This window comes from Euphorbia lathyris, chromosome 1 (assembly GCF_963576675.1).
Source record: "Euphorbia lathyris chromosome 1, ddEupLath1.1, whole genome shotgun sequence".
Lineage (NCBI taxonomy): Eukaryota > Viridiplantae > Streptophyta > Magnoliopsida > Malpighiales > Euphorbiaceae > Euphorbia > Euphorbia lathyris.
Genome location: NC_088910.1, coordinates 14,476,027 through 14,482,840, shown reverse-complemented (window position 1 = coordinate 14,482,840; position 6,814 = coordinate 14,476,027). Strand labels below are relative to the sequence as shown.

The 6,814-nt window shown below is 38.5% G+C and overlaps 1 non-coding gene across 1 annotated transcript; it reads right to left on the bottom strand.

Moving 5' to 3' along the window:
* Nucleotides 1-4,461: 4,461 nt before the first annotated feature.
* LOC136216196 (small nucleolar RNA R71) lies at nt 4,462-4,567 on the bottom strand. The gene has a single exon (XR_010683186.1). It is a non-coding gene; the product is annotated as a small nucleolar RNA R71 (small nucleolar RNA).
* Nucleotides 4,568-6,814: the final 2,247 nt, after the last annotated feature.

The following is a 6,814-nucleotide window of genomic DNA, read 5'->3' as shown; positions in this document are numbered from 1 at the left end:
AAGGGTCGCTTTTATCCAAATGAACAGACGCGTTTCTTGGATTTAAACATGTGAAAACTGTGCAGAATTCTTCGCTGTCTAATATGAGATTCTGAAAATCTCAGTCGCGACAGGGGGTGAAGGGGCGAGTTGAAGACTTCGAAATTTCGGAGTTTGGTGACCGTATGTCGCGACTGAGATTTTGAAAATCTCAGTCACGACAGGGACTTTTCTCCCCGTCTCTCGACTGCTTCTTGTCCTCCTTGAGCATTCTTCTGACTGATACGTATTCTTGGTACGTTTTTTAGGTTTTTCCTCCATTTTAGCTCCGTTTTAGCTCCTATTTGGATTTAACCAAATAATTAAGTACCTTGCATCAAAGAAGTAAATAAAGACGTAAAAGTATTCTAAATTAATATAATTAGCATGATTTCAATGTAAATTTAACGTATTTATATATGATATTTTAGGTATATTTTGGGCTTAACAAACTTCGAGTGAAAAAGGTCCAAAACAGCCTTCCAAGCCTTCTTTTCTCCAATTTGATCCCTGAAAGCACTTATGCAACAAAACAAGTAAAAAGGTCCCAAAATGACACAAATAAAGAGAGAATATTGATAAAAAGAACCTAATAAACTTGCCATTTTGGACACTTATCAGGCAACAATAGTGCTGAAATTCCAGATGAATCGCCTGTAGAAAGTGGCTAATCCATGAAAGCTTCTAATGTCCCCAACGGTCTTCGGAGTTGGCCACTCCCGAATAGCCCTCACTTTCTCCTTTTCAACCCGGATTCTGTTCCCACTTACCACATGCCCGAGGAACACCAAACTCTCCATCACAAAATCACACTTCTTAGTGTTGGCAAAAAGTTGGTTCTCCCGGAGTAACACTAAGACGGACCTCAAGTGCTCTACATGTTCTTCCAATGTCTTGCTATGGATGAGGATATCATCGAAGTAGACCACTATGAACTTCCCAATCACTGGATGTAAGACTTTTTTATCAACCTTATAAAAGTACTCGGTGGATTTGTCATCCCAAACGGCATCACTAGCCACTCACACAACCCATCACGCATCTTAAACGCCGTCTTCCACTCATCTCCCGCCTTAATTCGGATTTGGTGGTACCTACTTGTCAAGTCAATCTTCGAAAAGACCTTAGACGCACTCAATTGGTCAAGCATGTCATCAAGTCAGGGAATCAGGAACTTGTACCGTATAGTGATCTTGTTGATGACTCGACTATCTACACACATCCTCCATGAACCGTCTTTCTTTCGGAACCACACATGGGCTCATACTCTCTCTCACATACCCCATGTTTATTAACTCCTCCTCCTTTTCCTTCATAACCTCACTCTCCTTGGGACTCATCCGGTAGTGAGGGAGACTAGGCAAGCTAGCTCCCCGCACGAGGTCGATGTGGTGTTGAATGTCCCGTAGAGGTGGTAACCCATAAGGTAGCTCTTTCGGGAATACATCTCAAAATTCATTAAGCAATCTCCCCACGTCTTCCGGAACCTCTCTGTCTTTGCTTCCTATCCCCTCCGACGGTGTGCTTGATTTCACCATCACTACATAGACCGTTTGACTTTCCTCACACTCGTTAATAAACGCCTTGTGAGTTGGGCAAACGACCAAGGTAGATTTCCCTTTGGTTTTAGCCTCTCCTATAAGAGGTGTGAGTATATACCGAACCCCATCCTTCATAAACCGATAGGTGTTCTTCCTTCCGGCATAGGTAGCATCTCTATCAAATTCCCAAGGGCGTCCCAAGAGTAGGTGGCAAGCATCCATCTCCATAATCTCACAATAAACCTCATCTCGGTACTCACCAATCTCAAGAGGTACCCTACACCTTTGGGTGACTTTCATCTCTCCCACGTTCTTGATCCACACCACACTATACGGACTAGGGTGCGCCTCAATAGTAAATCCGAACCTCTTGGCCATGGTGTCGCTAATAATGTTCTCTTGAATGTCGATATCAATGATCACATTGCACTTCACCCTTTGCACTAGATATTGGGTTCGGAACAATTGGTGCCTTTGGTTCGCCTCTACTTTACTCGAGACCAAAATCCTCCTGACCACATGTATGGCTCGGCCACCATCATACTCCCTATCATCCTCATCATCTATCGGATCACAACACACATCCCCCCCATCATCATACTCGTCTTCGTCATCATACCGCTCAAACATGTTGGCGCTTCTTCATTTGGGGCACTCATTATATCGGTGACCCGGCTCGTTGCATCGGAAACACTTGTTAAGCCCAAAATATACCTAAAATTTCATATATAAATACATTAAATTTACATTGAAATCGTGTTAATTATATTCATTTGGAATACTTTTATGTCTTTATTTACTTCTTTGATGCAAGGTACCTAAATATTTGGTAAAATCCAAATAGGAGCAAAAACGGAGCTAAAATGGACGAAAAACCGTAAAAACGTACCGAGAATGCATATCAGTCAGAAGAACGCTCGAGGAGGACGAAAAGCAGTCGAACGCCAGGGAGAAATCTCTCTATCGCAACTGAGATTCTCAAAATCTCAGTCGCGACTTGCGGAGGCCAGATCGGGGGAAAATGAAGTTTTTAAGCTCGCCCCTATATCCCCTGTCGCGACTGAGATTTTCAGAATCTCAGTCGCGACAGCGAACCTTCCTGCACACTAAACACATGTTTAAAACGGAAAAACGCGTCTGTTCGTTCGGATAAAAGCAACCCTTCACCAGCAGACACGACCCATCATTTACAACCCTTCAACAACTATAAATAAGTGATTCATTTCAGAAATCAAGGTTGGTTAGTTGGGAAAAGTTAGAGAAATTAGAGAAGAGAGTTGTTATGTTGAGTTTCTGATTCAGAAAAGAATCAGAAAGTTAGAGTTCATTTCTGTAAGCAATCGTGCTGTACACGAATTGTATTTAGATTAGTTATAAACACAGTATTAGTTTAGTTTTCATTCTGATAGTGGACGAGACCAGTCTCTATTCCGAAGATCCAGCGAGAAGAATTGACGGCTGAAGCGCATGAGGTTTGACGAGCCTACGGAGTTTGAGAGAAAGATTGATGACCCGGATCTCAAAGTTTTCGTTACAATGCTATCCAAGTTTCTACTTCTCTGTTAACTTGTGAAAATTCACATTTCATTAATGATATACCTTTTTTATTCAACACATTCTTACTGTTGTCATTTTGATGTTGTTCTGACAAAATGATTTTCAAAATGATATATTGGTGTTTTTATTAAAACGTTCTATTCCATCTTATTCATATAAGAACTTTGTTGAACACTTAACAAATTTAGTTTTTATGGATGACATGATCGCTGATCGCGGCTTATCAGAAGTAAAACACTAGTTTGATTAAGGTAGGAATCATCTCTACGCTAGGGGGATTTCTACGGTTCAAAGCCATTTAATTGAGTAAATCGCTATATTGTTACATGTCCATAATCTCACAAAGTTAAAGTTGTTTGCTTTGCTTTATGAAAATAAGATCTATTTTATTTCAATTACGGAAGTATCTGTTTTGTAATCAAAATTCCAAAACGGAATTGTTCTCTAAACTCGATATAATTCTTCTATCTAATCCTAATTTACCAAAACATATTCCATCAACTAAACGTATTTCTTTTATTAAACCTAAACACGAGATTAAAACCGAATTAAATAAAGTTTTAGTTAAAAAGCGTTCCCTGTGGGTTCGATATCTTTTATTACTACAAGCGTATACCGTGCACTTGCGGAAATCGCTCAACAAGTTTTTGGCGCCGCTGCCGGGGAACGCCAAAATTTTTGACAAAATTTTAAATTTTTTGTGTTTTATTTCGAATCTAGGTTTAAACATACTTATTTTAACTTTTATAATTTAATAGTTTTCATATACTAATTTATTTATTTATCAAATTCTGTTTTGTAGGTAGTTTCGGTTCGTGCAAGATTTCAGGTTCATGCACAGTTCTCGAAGTTCAGGCATTGTACCAGACCCTATAGACCCAGAAATTGAGAAAACCATTAGGAAGAACAAGAAAAATAAGAAAAAAAAAATAAGACCCCAGTAAAAACACATACCGAGCCAGAAAAAATGGCAGACCCACCAACACTTATGGAATACGCTAGGCCAGGTGTGGCCGGTGTAACCAATAGTATCGTTAGACCCAGAATCACCGCAAATCAATTTGAAATTAAGCCAGCTTTGCTTAATATGTTGCAAAATAATGTAACATTTTACGGGTTACCTAACGAAAATCCTAACACCCACTTAACAAATTTCCTTGAAATTTGTGACACTTTTAAAATCCCAGATGTGACTGCAGAAGCAATCAAACTTCGCCTCTTTCCTTTCACTTTGAAGGATAGAGCCAAAGAATGGTTAACTTCTATGCCAGCCGCAACTTTTGCCACTTGGGAACAATTAGCCCAAGCATTTTTATCTAAATATTTTCCTTTAGCAAAAACCGCAAAAGTCATAAAGGAGTTAACATCTTTTCTCAAAATGATAATGAGACTCTTTATGAAACTTGGGAACGTTTTAAAGAACTTCAACGTTTATGCCCACACCACCAATTACCCGCTGAACTTTTAATGCAAACATTTTACAATGGACTAAATCCTACAACTAGGGGTTCATTAGATGCTATGTCGGGAGGGCTATTTATGAAGAAAACGTCAGCCCAAGCGAGAGAACTTTTGGAGGAAATGGCAATCAACAGCAGTATGTGGCCCGCGGAACGTGGACATATGCCGGTGGCAAAACCATCATCCTTAGCCTCATCGTCAGTTAAAGGTATAGTTGAACTTGATCCAGTCGCGATGCTACAAGCCCAATTTTCTGCTTTATCGCACAAAATTGACAAGTTTATGGCACCACGCGATACCAATGGTAATCCAATCCAAACGGATGTGGACTACGAAAATATGAGTGAGATCGAACAGGTAAATTTTGTCCAAGGGCAAAACCAAACTAATAATCCTTATTCTAATACTTATAATTCTGGATGGAGAAATCATCCTAACTTTAACTAGAAAGATAACAGTAACAATAATGCAAGTGCTAATCAAAATCGTACAACTAATTATCAAAATCAGTCAAGAGATACGATTAGCACTTTATCTTCTAAAATCGACAAGTTTATAGATGCTATCAGTGGAAAAATAAGTAATCACGACGATGGTTTTAAACGGATCGAAAATAAATTCGATCAGCTTATTAAAAACCACTCATCTAGCATCCATAATTTGGAGATTCAAATTGGTCAACTTGCTAAATCAATTCCATCCCGAAAAGAGGGAAGTCTTCCCAGCCATACGGAAGAAAATCCGAAAGAGCAGGTGAAGGCTATTACTCTTCGTTCAGGAAAAAATTATCAAGGGCCTGAAATGCCCAAAGATGTAACATTACCGGGAACTGATTTACCAAAGTCCAAAGAAGATATCTTAATCACAAATAATTCACCATCTGACGCAGGTACCAAAACTTTTGTACCCAAGCCACCTTTTCCGCACAAAGTCCGAAATAAGGACTATGATAAACAACTTCTAACGTTTTTGAATAAACTTAAAAATTTGCATATCAATTTGACGTTTATGGATGCAATAACACAAATTCCTAACTATGGTAAGTTTTTAAAGGATTTGATTTCAAAGAAAAACAGTTGGGAAGGAATTTCATCCATTTCGTTAACTGAAGACTGTAGTTCAATAGTATCAAGTAATTTGCCCACTAAACTCAAGGATCCCGGATGTTTTACTATTCCGTGTAAGTTGGGAGATATTGAATTCCCAAGTTGTCTTTGTGATTTAGGAGCAAGTATAAACTTAATGCCATTGTCTATTTTTAACAAGTTAGGTTTAGAAGAAGATATCAAACGTACCAATATGGTTTTGCAATTAGCGGATCAAACCACTAAAAGGCCGTATGGTATAATTGAAGATGTTTTAGTCAAAGTCGATAAATTTATTTTTCCTACCGATTTTGTTATATTAGACTTTGCATATGATGTAAACTGCCCTTTAATTTTTGGTCGACCGTTTATGAACACGGGACGCGCTCTAGTAGATGTGTCGGAAGGGAAGGTAGTTTTAAGGATAGGAGAAGATAAGGTTGAGTTTAATATGAACAAAGCGATGAAATACCCTATGGAGGAATTCGCTTGTATGAAACTTGATTTAGTCGAAGAATGTGTCAATGATTTAATTCAAAGTGAAGAAATAATTGAACCTATAGTAGATGAAGAATTAGACGATAAGGACCCAGAGCCTTTGATTCGAGAAGATGAACCAGTTCCGCCTTCAATTGTAACACCCCCTAAATTAGAACTTAAAGAGTTACCCAGTCATTTGAGGTACGCTTTCTTAGGCGAAGGCGATTCTCTACCTAAAATTATTTCTAACAAATTAACAAGCGATCAAGAAGAAAAATTGAAAGAAGTTGTTAGAAATAGGATAGGAAGTATGGGATGGCAAATTTCAGACTTAAAAGGAATAAATCCTAGTATAGTAATGCACAGAATTCACTTAGAAGAGGATAAGCCACCTAAAGCGGATAGGCAAAGACGCTTAAATCCGAACATGAAAGAAGTAGTCAAAAATGAGATTACTAAACTTTTAGACAATGGAATCATTTATCCGATCTCGGATAGTGAATGGGTTAGTCCAATCCATTGTGTACCTAAAAAGGGAGGCATAACTGTTGTAAGAAATGATGAAGGTGAACTGATACCTACACGAACCACCACCGGTTGGAGGGTTTGTATAGACTATAGGAACCTAAACAAAGCTACTAGGAAAGATCATTTTCCTATACCTTTCATTGA